Source organism: Pelophylax lessonae, assembly GCF_965119305.1.
Source record: "Pelophylax lessonae genome assembly, chromosome: 3".
Lineage (NCBI taxonomy): Eukaryota > Metazoa > Chordata > Amphibia > Anura > Ranidae > Pelophylax > Pelophylax lessonae.
Genome location: NC_138770.1, coordinates 524713431 through 524730410, shown reverse-complemented (window position 1 = coordinate 524730410; position 16980 = coordinate 524713431). Strand labels below are relative to the sequence as shown.

Sequence of the window (16980 nt, the reverse complement as noted above, 5' to 3'; positions counted from 1 at the left end):
CTCCTTGGGACAGAAACTAACTTGCTAGTGCTAATTCAGGTCACAAACACACTAATACAAAATACAGAAAAACAGTATATTACGTTTGTATTAGTGTGCAATGTGACAGGGGGGAAGGGGTTAACTGTGGGGTTAAATCTTTATTGGGGGGATGGCAGGTATTTTAAGTGAAAAAGGGAGGGCCGCAAGTGCTACACCTGGTCACAAATCACACTTATACGGGTATATAGGAAAATGCTATATACTGTATACAGTGTGTGTTGTGACAGGGGGTGTAGGGGTGATCAGGGGGTTAAATATTTATTGGGGGGGTGGCGGGGACCCTAAACCTACTTGGGATAGAAACTAACTCGCTAGCGCTAAGTCAAGTCACAATCCCACTAATATAAAATACAGAAATACAGTATATTACGTTTGTATTAGTTTGCAATGTGACAGGGGGAAAGGGGTTAACTAGGGGTAATCAGGGGGGAGGATCAGGGGGTATCAGGGGGTTAAATCTTTATTGGGGGGGTGGCGGGTAGTTTTAGTGAAAAAGGGGGGGCCGCAAGCGCTACACCTGGTCACAAATCACACTTATACAGGTATATATGAAAATGCTATATGCTGTATACAGTGTGTGTTGTGACAGGGGGTGTACAGGTTAACTGGGGGGGGGGGCGATTGGGGGTTAAATGTGCATCTAAGTGTATGTGAGTGTGCTTGGTGCAGTACTTACAGTTAGATGTGCTCTCCTCTCGAGATGAATCCAAAAAGGATCATGGAAGAGGAGATCACATTTTTTCTGAGCCTGTGTTTACATTTCACAGGCTCAGCATGGATTCTGATTGGGCAGAAGCAATCTACAGGTCCAGGCCAAAAATCATTGGCCTGGACCTGATGACTGATCGGTTCTGAACCCTATCAAGCCATCGGCAGTGGCGGGGGCAGGCGGGAGCGAGCACCAGACCGGCGGGAAGTAGCGACGTAGTACTACGTCACTTTGCCTGGCTGGGGCTGACCGCCGCAGTAAATAGTCATGCGGCGGTCGGTAAGTGGTTATAGACCACAACATACAGGGGTATTCAATGTACGGTTAACAGCAAACACACACACACATCATAGGTTGAACTGGATGGACTGATGTCTTTTTTCAACCTCACAAACTATGTAACTATGGTAGTCTTAGTAATTTCACGATCCCCAGCTCCTAGCAGTGAGTTCAAATGGAGACTAAAGGCCCGTACACACGAGTCGAAATTTGGCTGGGAATTTACGTCCGACGACCGATCTGCCGATTTTCGGCTTGTTAATATGATGCTTCCGACAACTGACTCCGACTTTTCGGCCAAAAAAATCCTGGTGTGCAGGCTATATAATTTTTGTCGACCGTCAACACAACGTCCGATTTTCCTGCAGTCAGTACAGATTTCGTCAGGTAAAAATCTCAAATCGGAACATGCATGACCCGGAAGAATTTTGTCAAGAAAACTAGTCATTGTATCAAGAACTTTCGTCTCGTGGCCGGCAACGAAAAATTTAAAATGCGGTTCACATGCTCATCTTGGTTAATGTGAGAAGAAGGAAGCTGCTGCTCATAATTCTATACTTTAGAATTAAAGAGGCATGTGTTCTGTTATGATGAGGATAATGATTTGGCTATTCTATATGTTGCATTTATTTTTTTTAAAAGATTGTTAACTCTTCACCATTCTCAATGGTTTATGAATGGAAACTATCTAACTATTGATGTGTCCCTTTATACATTTTTTTATTAATGTATAAAACATATATTGCTGCCTACTCCCAATATGGTCAATTTTAACAAATAAAGATAGGCAAGTAGTTTATTTTAATTTTCTTTACTTTTGAAATAAAGAAAAATATAGAGATACTCTCATTATTAAAAATAGAACAGAAAAAAAGGGCATTCCCTCCTCAAATAACTTATAAATAAATAATAATGGGTAACAGAAATAACACATTATAAATTATTTTCATTTATAATTGTGAATATGTGTAGTCATGTGACCATTGGGGTAGGTGGGGATCAGGGGCATATTGCCACTAACTGCCATGTGGCTGTTGTGGCTGTGGTGGAGGTGGTTGCTGGGGTTGCTGTGGTCGAGGTGGAGGTAGAGGGGGTGGTTGGTAATCGGACAGGTGCGTGTGTCCATGGATTTCTCCACAGACAACTTTATTGAGCACCTGTAGTACAAGTACCTCTGCCCTTTGCCGCTGCTGCTCACTCATCAGCCTTAATTTATTGGCTGTGAGAAAGCCAAATGAGTCAGCCTCATCTGGCTTTCTCTGCAGGGCCATAGAGGCCTGGCTGAGAAATGAAGCAGTGGCTTCCTCCAAATTTTTGTTTTTTTTGCTGCGTTTTTGTGGAGGTTGTGTGGTTACAGACTGCTCAGATGACGCCTGGCTTCCACTTGGCTCCTCCACATTGACACTTTCCTGTTGATGAAATTAGCAAATTATTATAATGTAATAGTGTATATAAAAAGTCATGTTTGTTTGATTATTTTAACCAAATAACAGACTTTACATTAAGGGTGAATTATTGGCTTGATAATATTTTTATTGCATCATTATCTTTATTGCAGACAATATATTGTTAAATGCTATACCTGTGTCAAGCTTGGCTCCAGTAAATCTTCCTCCTGGCTTGCACCACATGAGCCCTCTGCCAAAGTGGAAGGGAGAGTCGACAGGGATGGCCTTGATTCGGATTGTTCCGTCAGGAACCGCAGGCTCTCGAAATACCAGAGCCTTGGTATATAGATCTCGTCTGTAGCAGCTCCTGACTTCTCTGAATTTCGGATCTTGTTCAACTCCCTTTTATAGGTGCTGCGCAGGTTTTGTATTTTAGTCTTGACATAATTGATGTCTGCATTAGGGCAAAAAGCTTGCGTAAATCTGCCAATTTTTCATAAGCCTCACTTTTCATTTGCTTGTTTGAGTAATCCCTACTCTTGACCTTCCACAAACAAGGCAATTTTCGGTATTCCTCAATGAATTGAGGCAAAAAGTCAGGTGACGTGAATTTGTCTACCATTATGTATATGCCTGCAAGACACATCACAACATAAAACATAGTCAAAGATCATGTATTTTGTCACATAATAAAGATAGGCCCAAAATAAGCTGTATAGGGCCCAAAACACCCGCTTTCGAATCAAAAGTCGTACCTTTGTTTGATCAGAAGAATCGTGGTTCGCCGATCGATCATGCTCCTGGAAAAGATCTGTCCGATGGCGAATCGGCAAGCGAACGATCTGGCGTCCTTTAAATACAGCGCATGCGTCAACTCCGCCTCCAGTGGCGCGCTGACGCAGGGGCGTGTGCGTGCCGAATATTAAGCTGCATGCGACACACACACACGTGAGTTGGCGGAAGATTTGTGGAGGAGATGGCGGAATCGTGGAGTTGCAGTGAAGGCCGCAGTGGTTGGGCTCATAAAAAACCAAAGCCACACCTATGAGCAAGGGTGAGATGGTTGAGATGGTGGCCATACTGGAGAAAAACGACTATAATGGCAAGCTGGAGAATTATGAAAGGCCCAACTCCAGAAAAGACCAAATTCTTGAGAAGGTGATATCATCTTTAAAGAAGATTTATGGTGTGGATCGATCCAAGGACCAAATCAGAAAAAGATGGTCAGATCTGAAACATCGGGAGCAAAAACAGCTAGGTCACATCTATCATATCCTGAAAAGAAGTAAGCAATAGTTGTGTTTAAGCAATGTATTGGGTATATTTGGTGTATGTTGTATAGAAATCTATAGATACTAATGTATATAAAAACGTTACTTTTTTATTTTTTTTGTCATGTATGTATTTTATTGATATTTTTATGATTTATTTGTATATTAAAATTAAAGACAGGAATCCACACTAAACTATATATGCATATTGTTGCAAAGAATTTTCTTTACAAACTCATATTTGTTCCATATTGTTTTTTTCACCTTTTAATAGGGAAAAAACGAAAATTGAAATTGAAAGAAAGACAACAAATGAGGAGAAGGGAATCTACAATGCCTGCTCCATCCACATTGGATGAAGAAAATGAAGACATGGGCCCTGATGCAGTGACACATTCCCAAAAAGGTAATTGTTTCCTATGCTGAGTAAATCATTAATGTCCCTACTTTTTAGGAGGTAACCATGTACATGTCAGAATATTTTCTGTGAAAATAGCTGTCAAGCAGTGCACCATGTCATAGCAAATTTCCCTAATGTGAATTTTCTGACATGCCACATTATTATTATGTAGAAAATGATCCATGAAAACACACTGTGACCACTAGGGAGGAAAGCAATGTGGCAAGTAGACCAGAGTGCAGCATGGTGGAGTCAAGTGTGCAGCAAATCAGCATACCACTACAGCAACATCAAGGTTGGTAGGCACATAATGTTTAGAAATGGGAGACGAAAAATATGTGATTTTGGGATGATTGTTTAACCTTCTATTGTTGTATTTCATACAAAATGGACATTCCAGATGTCCCCGAGGTTCCCTCATTTGAGCCATGGGATCTGTCACCTCCAGCCGGATCAGATCTGGAAATCTTTGCTCCAAGATCCCCTGCCATCATTCGGAGTAAGTCTCCAAAAAATAAGCAAACAGAACCAAGTGTTGGTGAGCCTGTTTTGTGCCCAAGTAAGTATTATTCTAATGTTGTTTCTAGTTTATTTCTAGTTTGGTGTATTTGATGTAATGCTTCAAAGGAACTACCTGTTTGCTACATTAGCAAGGTGTGAAACCATACAGTGCTAATGTACGTAGTATAAAGTGCATTACCATGGGGGAGGAAGAGGTGTAGTGAGCTGTTTGTGTCAACAGGTGGAATCGTTTATCAGCCACAGACACCAGTGTAAAGAGAACATAATGTTTGCACTGTGTACTTTCATAGTAGTATAGGTGTCATAAGGGCAAACAGGTTACACACAACAATGCACAGGGTAGGTACAAACTATTAATTAGTTTATGATGAACTTGACCCCAAATGTTTACATATTATGACTAGAGTTGAGCAGACACCTGGATGTCCGTGTTCGGCGGGTTCGGCCGAACTTGAAAAAAAAGTCCGGGTCCGTGTCCCGGACTTTTGCCGAACTTTTCCCGGACACCGAACCCCTTTGAAGTCAAAGGGGACCCGAACTTTCAGGCACTAAAATGGCTCTAAAACACCAATGGAAAGGGCTAAAGTGCTGCAAATGGCAGCAAAACATAGTTAAGAGCATGGCAAGTGCTCTGCAAACAAATGTGGATAGGGAAATAACTTAAAACAACAAAAAAAAAACAGAAAAATAAAACAATGTTCTTCATCTCTGAAGGACGAAGCCCATATGGAGTAGGAGGGAGGTTGAGGTGGTGGTGGATGTGGCGGTGTCATAGGCGTGCGCACAGGGTGTGCCGGGTGTACCTGGGCACACCCTAATCACCTAGGGCACATAGCATTATCGCTCTGTTTGCCAGTGAGGAGAAGGGAAAGATCTCCCTCGGACCTGCTCTGCTCTATTTCACTTTGCCATCAGGGAGAGTAATGTATCGGGGCCATGTACATGTAGGCAAACACATGCATGTGTATTTAAACTTTGGGGTGCACACCCTAATGCAATAGGCTGCGCACACCTATGGGCGGTGTAGGTGGAAGCGGCGGTGGAGGAGGACCAGGGCCGGATTAAGAGCATCATGGGCTTGGTGCTGAGGATTTTGAAGGGCCTTAAGGGCTGTGCCTTGGCATGCACCCAGAGGAGGAAGGGTGCAGCCATGCATGCCTAATTCAACATGGGATGCTGTCTCTGAAGCCCATAAACACATCCATGCATCGGCAACTGTCCCTCCTTGTCCGGCCTTCGTGCTGTGTGGGGAGGTTCTGAGGGAGCTGCCTGGGGAAGCGAGCATAGAAGCCAGACTTCTGTGTTTACAAGTGACAGAAGAGCGGTAACAGTGAATATGGCCAACCCGGGGCCTATATTAAGGTAGGGGCCTGGAGCTGCAGCTCCAATAGCCCCTACGTTAATCTGGCCCTGAGGAGGACGAGGTAGCCAACACTGCTTTTTTTCAGAAAGTTTAAATGAGGGTACACCCCAAAAGAGTGAGAAAGAGCAAAAATAGAACAATGGCTGGGTAAGGTCGGTATCCATCGCTATTCTGCACAAGGTACGGAAAAGTCCCGTGGGATCCATGCCTGGTTCATTTTAATGAACATGAGCTTGTCCACATTGTCTCTGGACAAGCGGCTGCGCTTGTCTGTGATAACGCCCCCAGCCGTGCTAAATACCCGTTCAGATAATACACTGGCTGCAGGGCACGCCAGCACCTCCAAGGCGTAAAGGGCAAGCTCAGGCCATGTGCCCAAATTGGAGACCCAGAAGTTGAAGGGGGCAGACCCGTCATTCACTACATGTTGGCGTGTGCACACATACTGCTCCACCATGTTGGTGAAATGCTGTCTCCTGCTAAGACGTTACATATGAGCTGCTGGTGCTGCTGTTTGTTGTGGCGTGCTGACAAAGCTTTTCCACATTTCGGCCATGCTAATCCTGCCTTCTGAGGTGCTGGCGGTGCCCTGGTTGCGTTGGCGACCTCTTCCTCCTCCTCCTCCTCCTCCTCCTCTGCCTTGTGCTTCCACTGTGGCCCCGCTGTCAGGTGGGAATGCCAGCAGCATCGCGTCTACCAGCCTACGCTTGTACAGCGCAAGTTACGCTGCAGCGCTGACAGGCGAGCAGCAGCAGGGTGAGAACGCCGAAAGTGCGCACAGACGGCCCGCACTTTCTGCAGCAGCTCTGACATATCGGGGTAGTTTTTAAGGAACCTCTGCACCACCAAATTCAGCACATGTGCCAGGCAAGGGATGTGCGTCAAACCGGCTAGGCCCAGAGCTGCTATGAGATTTCGCCCGTTATCGCACACCACCAGGCTGGGCTTGAGGCTCGCTGGTAGCAACCACTCATTTGTCTGCTGTTCCATGCTCCTCCACAACTCCTGCGCGGTGTGTGGTTTTTCCCCCAAACAGGCACGTTTGAAAACTGCCTGCTGTCGTTTACCCCTGGCCGTGCTGAAGTTGGTGGTGAAGGTTTTACGCTGTTCGGATGAGGAGGCGGTAGAGGATGAGGAAGCAGAGTAGGAGGAGTTAGGAACAGGAGGCAAACTGAAGTGCCCTGCAATCCTCGGTGGTGGAAGGACATGCGCCAAATTGCTATCCGCCTCAGGCCCATCCGCCACTGCATTTACCCAGTGTGCCGTTAGGGAGATATAACGCCCCTGACCGTGCTTACTGGTCCACGTATCGGTAGTTAGGTGGACCTTGCCACAGATGGCGTTGCGCAGTGCACACCTGATTTTTTCCCCCACTTGGTTGTGCAGGGAAGGGATGGCTTGCCTGGAAAAGTAGTGGCGGCTGGGCACGACGTACTGTGGGACAGCCACCGACATAAGGTTTTTAAAACTGTGCATCTCCACCAGACGGAATAACAGCATTTCAAAGGCCAAGAATTTTGAAATGCTGGCATTCAGGGCCAGGGATCGCGGGTGGGTAGGGGGGTACTTCCTCTTCCTCTCAAGTGTTTGGGGGATTGAAAGCTGAACGCTTCCACGGGACATTGTGGAGATGGTTGGTGACCCAGGTGGTGGTGTTGCTGACAGATCGTCTGTTTGCGGGGTGGCAGGTGCCGGTATCACTACAGATGTGGATGGAGCGGCCGAGACTGCAGCAGAAGAGGAAGCAGGATGAGCCAGAGACGTTTCTTGGTTTTGAAGGTGTCTACTCCACTGCAGCTCGTGCTTTGCACTTAGATGCCTGATCATGCAGGTTGTGCTCAGGTTGAGAAGGTTTATGCCTCGCTTCAGGCTCTGATTGCACAGGGTGCAAACCACTCGTGTCCTGTCATCAGCACATTTTCTAAAGAACTTCCACGCTAGAGAACTTCTTTGAGCTGGCTTTGGTGCGCTCGTTCCCTTGCTGCATTGGGCAGTAGCAGGCGTAGTGTCTAGGGCACGGCCGCTCCGCTTCTGCACCCTGCTCCCTCTTCTGCTGTGCTGGTGGCTCTGTGCGACCACCGCCTCTTCCTCCAAACTACTCAGGTCACCTGCATGACCTTCATTCCATGTGGGGTCGAGGACCTCATCGTCCTCCACATCATCTTCCACCCAGTCTTCACCCCTGCCCTCCTTGTCGGTCTCCACAATTCTGAACGCCACAGCAGTTGGCACCTGCGTTTCGTCATCATCGGAGACGTGCTGCGATGGTCCTTGCATGTACTCATCTTGAGAAATAAGTGGTTGGGCATCGCTACACTCAATCTCTTCCACTTCTGGGGCAGGGCTAGGTGAATGCCCTGGGAAACCCTGCTGACAGAGTCATCAAAAAGAAGAAGAGACTGCTGTATGGCTTGGGGCTCAGACTGCTTGCCTGATTTGCAAGGGGGTGAGGTGAAAGACGGTTGGACATCGGCTGCAGGTGCCAACTCTGACCTTTCTGCAGTAGACTGGGTGGGAGACAATGTGAAGGAACTGGAGGCACTGTCAGCAGCAAACCAATCTACTATCGCCTCCACTTGTTCTGGCCTCATCACTTCTAGAGGCGTATGATGCCCTACCAAATACTGATGCAGGTTCTGTCGCCTAGTAACACTTGAGGAAGGTGTTTCACTTGTGCGTGTAGCTGGCACAGATCGACCACGTCCTCTCCTTGCAACAGGAGCTCTACCAGCAGCACCACGACCAAAGGCCACGGCCCCTATTTGACGGTCTCCTCATATTTCTGTAATTTATGATCTTGCCCTAGAAAGGTGTTTATTGAATAGCGGAACAAAACAACAACAGTATCGCACGGGTGTATCTCACAGTCAAATATGCAAACTATGCCGCAATTTAATGTTTTTTACCCCAAAAGGGTGTATATTGAATAGCGGAATAGGAAAAAGGATGAAAAACGGTGTATCTCACACGTACAAACACAGACTAGGCCCCGATTACAATTTTTTGTACCCTAAAGGCAGGATGAGGAAGAGGAGTAGGAGGAGTTGGGAACAGGAGGCAAACTAAAGCGCCCTGCAATCCTCGGCGGTAGAAGGAGATGCGCGAAACAAATTTAAAAAGGTGTATCTCACATGTACCGATACAGACTATCCCGCAATTTAATTTTTTACACTCAAACAGGGTGTATATTGAATAGCGGAAAAGGACAAATTTTACAAAACGGTGGATCTCACACGTACAAACACAAACTAGGCCCCGATTACAATTTTTTGTACCCTAAAGGCAGGATGGGGAAGAGGAGTAGGAGGAGTTGGGAACAGGAGGCAAACTGAAGCGGGCCTGCAATCCTCGGCGGTAGAAGGAGATGCGCCCCAAAAATTGGAAAGGTGTATCTCACACGTACCGATACAGACTATCTCGCAATTTAATTTTTTACACTCAAACAGGGTGTATATTGAATAGCGGAATAGGACAAATTTTACAAAACGGTGTATCTCACACGTACAAACACAAACTAGGCCCGATTACAATTTTTTGTACCCTAAAGGCAGGATGAGGAGTAGGAGGAGTTCGGAACAGGCAGGAGGCAGACTGAAGCACCCTCAAATCTTCGGCAGTATGAGATGCGCCCCAAAAATTGGAAAGGTGTATCTCACACGTACCGACACAGACTATCCCGCAATTTTATTGTTTTTACCCAAAGGTGTAGATTGAATAGCGGAATAGAAAATATGATATCAAAAGGTGTATGTATCTCACACGTACCGACACAGACTATCCCGCAATTTAATTGTTTATACCCAAAGGTTTTGATTAAATAGCAGAATAGAAAATATTATCAAAAAAAGGTGTATGTATCTCACACGTACAGAACCAGACTAGGCCCCAATTACTATTTTTTGTACCCCTAAAGGCAGGATGAGGAGTAGGAGGAGTTCGGAACAGGCAGCACCCTCAAATCTTCAGAAGTATGAGATGAACCCCAAAAATTGGAAAGGTGTATCTCACACGTACCAACACAGACTATCCCGCAATTTAATTGTTTATACCCAAAGGTTTTTATTGAATAGCGGAATAGAAAATATTATCAAAAAACGGTGTATGTATCTCACACGTACAGAACCAGACTAGGCCACAATTACTATTTTTTGTACCCCCAAAGGCAGGATGAGGAATAGGAGGAGTTCGGAACAGGCAGCACCCTCAAATCTTCAGAAGTATGAGATGAACCCCAAAAATTGGAAAGGTGTATCTCACACGTACCAACACAGACTATCCCGCAATTTAATTGTTTATACCCAAAGGTTTTTATTGAATAGCGGCATAGAAAATATTATCAAAAAACGGTGTATGTATCTCACACGTACAGAACCAGACTAGGCCCCAATTACTATTTTTTGTACCCCCAAAGGCAGGATGAGGAATAGGAGGAGTACGGAACAGGCAGCACCCTCAAATCTTCAGAAGTATGAGATGCACCCCAAAAATTGGAAAGGTATATCTCACACGTACCAACACAGACTATACCGCAATTTAATTGTTTATACCCAAAGGTTTTTGTTGAATAGCGGAATAGAAAATATTATCAAAAAAAGTGTATGTATCTCACACGTACAGAACCAGACTAGGCCCCAATTACTATTTTTTGTACCCCCAAAGGCAGGATGAGGAGTAGGAGGAGTTCGGAACAGGCAGCACCCTCAAATCCTCAGAAAGTATAAGATGCACCCCAAAAATTGGAAAGGTGTATCTCACACGTACCAACACAGACTATCCCGCAATTTAATTGTTTATACCCAAAGGTTTTTATTGAATAGCGGAATAGAAAATATTTTCAAAAAAAGTGTATGTATCTCACACGTACAGAACCAGACTAGGCCCCAATTACTATTTTTTGTACCCCCAAAGGCAGGATGAGGAGTAGGAGGAGTTCGGAACAGGCAGCACCCTCAAATCCTCAGAAGTATGAGATGCACCCCAAAAATTGGAAAGGTGTATCTCACACGTACCAACACAGACTATCCCGCAATTTAATTGTTTATACCCAAAGGTTTTTATTGAATAGCGGTATAGAAAATATTATCAAAAAAAGTGTATGTATCTCACACGTACAGAACCAGACTAGGCCCCAATTACTATTTTTTGTATCCCCAAAGGCAGGATGAGGAGTAGGAGGAGTTCGGAACAGGCAGCACCCTCAAATCTTCAGAAGTATGAGATGCACCCCAAAAATTGGAAAGGTGTATCTCACACGTACCAACACAGACTATCCCGCAATTTAATTGTTTATACCCAAAGGTTTTTATTGAATAGTGGAATAGAAAATATTATCAAAAAAGTGTATGTATCTCACACGTACAGAACCAGACTAGGCCCCAATTACTATTTTTTGTACCCCCAAAGGCAGGATGAGTAGTAGGAGGAGTTCGGAACAGGCAGCACCCTCAAATCTTCAGAAGTATGAGATGCACCCCAAAAATTGGAAAGGTATATCTCACACGTACCAACACAGACTATCCCGCAATTTAATTGTTTATACCCAAAGGTTTTTATTGAATAGCGGAATAGAAAATATGATATAAAATTGGTGTGATTTATCAATAGCACATGTGAACAGCAGTGTCTTATATCATTCAGCTCTGCTGCAGGCTATGGAGGGGGGAAAAAAATTCCCCTTTTAAGTTTGTAATTTTTAACTAGATTAGTACAGACTATGCCACACTTTAATTTATTTAACCCAAGGGTGTATATTGAATAGTGGAATAGAAAAAAGTGTATAATTTTTTAAATCACTCAATAATAGCACATGTGTGAACACAGCAGTGTATTATCACAGTCAGCACAGCAGCACTGAAGGAAAAACGCTGCACACAGTGACTGATAGAAAAAGACTTTTCTCCCTGCTCCTCAGTGGGCAAAAAAGATTGTTTTCACTGAACCCCACACACAGCAAAATCAATGTGGACCAGCTCTGCTGCAGGCTATGGAGGGGAAAAAAAAATTCCCCTTTTAAGTTTGTAATTTTTAACTAGATTAGTACAGACTATGCCACAATTTAATTTTTTTAACCCAAGGGTGTATATTGAATAGTGGAATAGAAAAAAGTGTATAATTTTTTAAATCACTCAATAATAGCACATGTGTGAACACAGCAGTGTATTATCACAGTCAGCACAGCAGCACTGAAGGAAAAACGCTGCACACAGTGACTGATAGAAAAAGACTTTTCTCCCTGCTCCTCAGTGGGCAAAAAAGATTGTTTTCACTGAACCCCACACACAGCAAAATCAATGTGGACCAGCTCTGCTGCAGGCTATGGAGGGAAAAAAAAAATTCCCCTTTTAAGTTTGTAATTTTTAACTAGATTAGTACAGACTATGCCACAATTTAATTTTTTTAACCCAAGGGTATATATTGAATAGTGGAATAGAAAAAAGTGTATAACTTTTGAAATCTCTCAATAATAGCACATGTGAACACAGCAGTGTATTATCACAGTCAGCACAGCACAGCACTGAAGGAAAAACGCTGCACACAGTGACTAATAGAAAAAGACTTTTCTCCCTCCTCCTCAGTGGGCAAAAAAGATTGTGTTCACTGCACCCCACACACAGCAAAATCGATGTGGACCACTGACACCTGCCTATCTCCAGACTCTCCATAAAAGGATTGATAAGATCGGTCACTGCAAACCCCCCCCCCCCCCACACAGCAAAATCGATTGTAGAACACTGACCCTAAAAATCAGCAGCCTCGCCCTAAAATGCCCTACAACTCGCCTTGCCTAACACACTCCGACCTGTCCTTCAATTCTATCCGGACACAAATGATTTTTGCCTGTCTGTCCCTAATCAGCAGCCAGCACGTATGATGTGTGCTCTGTCCCTGAACTACACAGCAGAATAACTCAGCGGCGCTGGCTCGAACTTATAAAGACTTGGTCACATGCTTCAGATGGCCAATCACAGCTACTAATACATTTGTAGGCATGGCTGGGATGGCTTAAGGCACACCAGTTAAACGCTTGTTGATTGGCTGTTGAAAGCCCGCCATGAAAAGCGCGCCAATGCATACAAAACCCGGAAATAAAATGACCGAACACGGATTTTTACCCGAATATACAGTAAAGTTTTCGGGTCCGTGTTCGGGTAACAAAAATCCAATTATTCGGTACGAACACGAATAATACAGTCCGTGTTCGCTCAACCCTAATTATGACCTCATCTAGTTGCTTGGCATGTACTTAATATGTATTATTTTTTATTAACAGGTCATGTTATTCCTAGTTGTACAATTGCCAGGATGACAGTTGAGGCTTTGCAGTGTTGCTCTGAACTTGAAAAAATTAAGGAGGCTGCTACAGCATTACAATGCAAAATGCGTGAGTTTGTTGACCTGCTAACAAAATTTTAAGGTTATTTATTGTTTTTTTTTTGTTTTGTTTTGTTTTGTTTTAATTGGGATATTTTTTGTTTTCCCAATGTTCTTAAAAAATGTTATGGCCTATTTTTTGGCCAATACCTGATCATGTGCAAAAGGTGTCCCAAAGTTTTAAACATTTTTATACTGTTTTATACAGGGCCCCTATGTATATGAGAAAGTTTTATAAGTAATAAATAAGAAGACTAGCAAGCAATCTAGATGTGCTCACCAAAGAGAGTCTGGTGTTTAAGCACTTTACAACACCCTAACCCTAACCCTGTGAATGTGTTTTATTAAAAGATTTTTAAACTCAACAATGTGTGTTATAATATTTATTTGGCTTGACGTGGGGGGGGGGGGGCAGGTCTAAAGCTGTGTAAGGTGGTACAAAATGTATGATGGCTGTCCTGTTCACATAGTTGAATGTTAATTAAAGCATTTTAGTTTGTGTGTATAATTATCAGCCTGCCAGAATGATTGTACCTTCTGGACCAGTGGCCATCTAACAAGTGATATTCACTAGTACACTGAGTGCACAATGATATCTGTCGACTGAGTGGCAATCAGTCTATACATATACAGGTTCTATTTAAAGGACTAGCACTCCTAGGATTCTATATGGCATTGAGATAGGTACTAGCACTCAGTGTACGGAGATCAGTGTAATATATAGTGTATCGCAGCTTCGTTTGTCCATTTCACCTTACATTACCTATATATATAACACTTATATCTCTACACTGAGCAAGTTTCACATAACACTGACATCTCCTTACATTGGTGGGCAGTGAGAAGGATGTCATAAATTAACACAACATAACAGGTGGAGGTAAGTTGTTATTACACTAATGTATTAATAAAAAATAAAAGTATGGGGACCTTCTGGCCAATGACCACCAATGTAAGGTGACATTGGGTGGACCTTGGGTGTGACCTACTTTACAATGTGAGAGGGCTTTTCAAAATTAACTGGGGTGCTGAAGGCCCTGGTATTTTGGCCACCTAGCAATGCCCCAGAGCTTTGAAATGTCATATTTTGCTTCTTAGATTGTATATATATTATATTAATCAATATACTTCACATATGGACCCAAATGCACACGTTTCTTCCAAAATGTAGATTATCTTTAGTGAAACATGTGGTGCTTAAAAATAATTACGATATAGTGACCTCGTGAATCAGTTAAGGTGTAATCTCACTATTGGAGCAACTGGTAAACCAAACACACATGGCCAAAATCGCATTTGAACAGCTGGGGAGAGACAACAGTAGATAAACACACTGATGAATGTATTAACCCTTCAAAAGTCACACATATATAACACATGATGAACAAAAAACATGTTGATTTTGATATGTACCCAAAATATTAAAATGCACACTCCTGAATAAATGCAAGATTTTTTAATTGCACAAATCAGATTATATTGATACAAATTAGACTGCATCGGGCAGAAATTGCTGCCAAGAAACGGCCCCACAAAATATTCGACATATTGTTGTCTAACATCATGGGCACTTCTGGATGGCAAGCCAGAACGGGCTACTTCCATAGATGTCATTGGATCCACAGGCACACGTGGTTCAGCCTCTACACTCGGCCCTGGTATGGTAGGATCACTCTCAATTGGCTGAAAACTGACATATGTCTCTGCATGCCTGCGCAAAAAATTATGCAAAATGCAGCAACAGAGGACCACATTATTAATTTTGTATAATGCCAGATGGATGGAGCTCAAGAAAAGTCGAAACCTATTTGACATTATCCCGAAGGCATTCTCCACCACTCTTCTAGCACGGGATAGGTGGTAATTGAAGATCCTTTGCTCGGGGGTGAGGTTTCTCAGAGGGAATGGCTTCATAAGATGCTCCCCAAGCGCAAACGCATCATCAGCCACAAAAACAAAATTGAGTCCCTCAATTGTTTGCTCCCTGGATGGCAAGTTGAGAGTGCCATTTGAAGCCGCCGAGCAAACTCGGTTTGGTAAATGACTCACCCATCAGAATTGTGGCCATTCTTTCCAATGTCCAAAAACAAAAATTCATAATTAGCATTGACAATTGCTAGCATGACAATGCTAAAAAAACCTTTGTAATTGTAGTAATAGGATCCAGAATTAGGTGGTGGGACAATGCGGACGTGCTTGCCATCAACAGCACCCCCACAATTAGGAAAATTCCACTGCTCCTGGAATTGGCCAGCAATTTCCTGCCACTGCTCTGCGTCAGAAACTGTGGGGAAAAAATTTAAATACAATTAGTGCTTGAGCACATCACATTATTACACACACATTTGGCAGAAACATGCTTATGCAACTTTAAGATAAGAACAACGTGAAGGGAATCTTTAGCATTTTGGGGTATGACATCTACATACATTTATTTTTCACCTCCTAATGTCATAATATTGTAATTCACCAGCCTACAGCTTTGGTATATGCTGACTTTTACATTTAGCATGAGTGGGTGGGTAGGTAAAAACTATGCTTTTAAACATCATTAAGGGCTTGTGCCCACTGAACGTTTTTACATCAGAAATTAAACATACACAATCATAGGTTTGAATGGATGGACTGATGTGTTTAATAAACCTCATAAACTATGTAAAAAAACATTTGTAACGGAAAAATTGGTTCTGGGAAAGTCAGAAAATGGCACAGATACAATATACTGTTAACAGGCTATGTGTTTAGGGACACATAGGAGAGAATGCTGGGGTGGTTGCTGGGTCATTTTAAAAATGGTTAGGAAAATATATAGCTTTACTACTATGTGCATGAGGCCAGAAGGTAGTTAAAAAATAATGACATCTGTAATTTGATGTACATCCAAAATGATCTAAATTAGGATGACATGACAAATACATGGAATGTAATATAAAAATAAGAAACATACCTTGATATAGTCCTTCTGCAAGACTTTAATGATAGCAGAGCAGGTCTCAGGGGTGATGACTCCAAGAGCTTGGGGGGAGATGCCTGTGGTGAACTTGAGATCCTGCAGACTTCTCCCTGTTGCAAGATATCTCAATGTTGCAATTAGCCTTTGCTGAGGAGTAATTGCAACCCGCATACATGTATCCTGCTTCAGAATATAGGGGGACACCAAGGCAAGAAGACGGTGAAAAATTGGATCCGTCATCCTCAAATAATTCCTGAAGTCATCAGGATTATTTTCCTGGAGCTCCCGCAGCAAGGACATGTGGGAAAATTGCTCACGGTTGAGCAACCAATTTTTGGTCCAGGAGGTCCTCTTTTTCTTCTTCTTGCAAAGAACTCAGCTTAGAGCCATAACTCCCAGCCCAACAACAGCAAGAGTAGAATCCTCTGTCTCCATAATTGCTTCTCGAACGATGTCTCGGAAACTAGCGAAATGTCGTTAACCGAACAAATGCTACCGAAATCAGCACGAGATGCCCAGAAGGGTCACGGTCAAAAACGTACTTCCTCTTTTGTAGCGTCGGACGTAGTGACATCATTTTTTGTCGGTCAACAAAATTCGTGTGCAGTCTAGAGCACATTCCAACCAACAAGACACCACTCTGGACAAAAGACGGACGACCGGTCGGCGGAAATTCGTTGCG

At 43.4% G+C, this 16980-nt stretch overlaps 1 pseudogene across 1 annotated transcript; it reads right to left on the bottom strand.

Annotated features, from left to right (window-relative positions):
- Window positions 1-359: 359 nt before the first annotated feature.
- Window positions 360-16598, bottom strand: LOC309550615 (putative nuclease HARBI1; annotated as a pseudogene). Its single transcript has 6 exons — window positions 16289-16598; window positions 14977-15629; window positions 2926-3051; window positions 2613-2872; window positions 2203-2439; window positions 360-380 (listed from the first exon to the last, which is right to left on the bottom strand). The product of its transcript is annotated as a putative nuclease HARBI1 (transcript).
- Window positions 16599-16980: the final 382 nt, after the last annotated feature.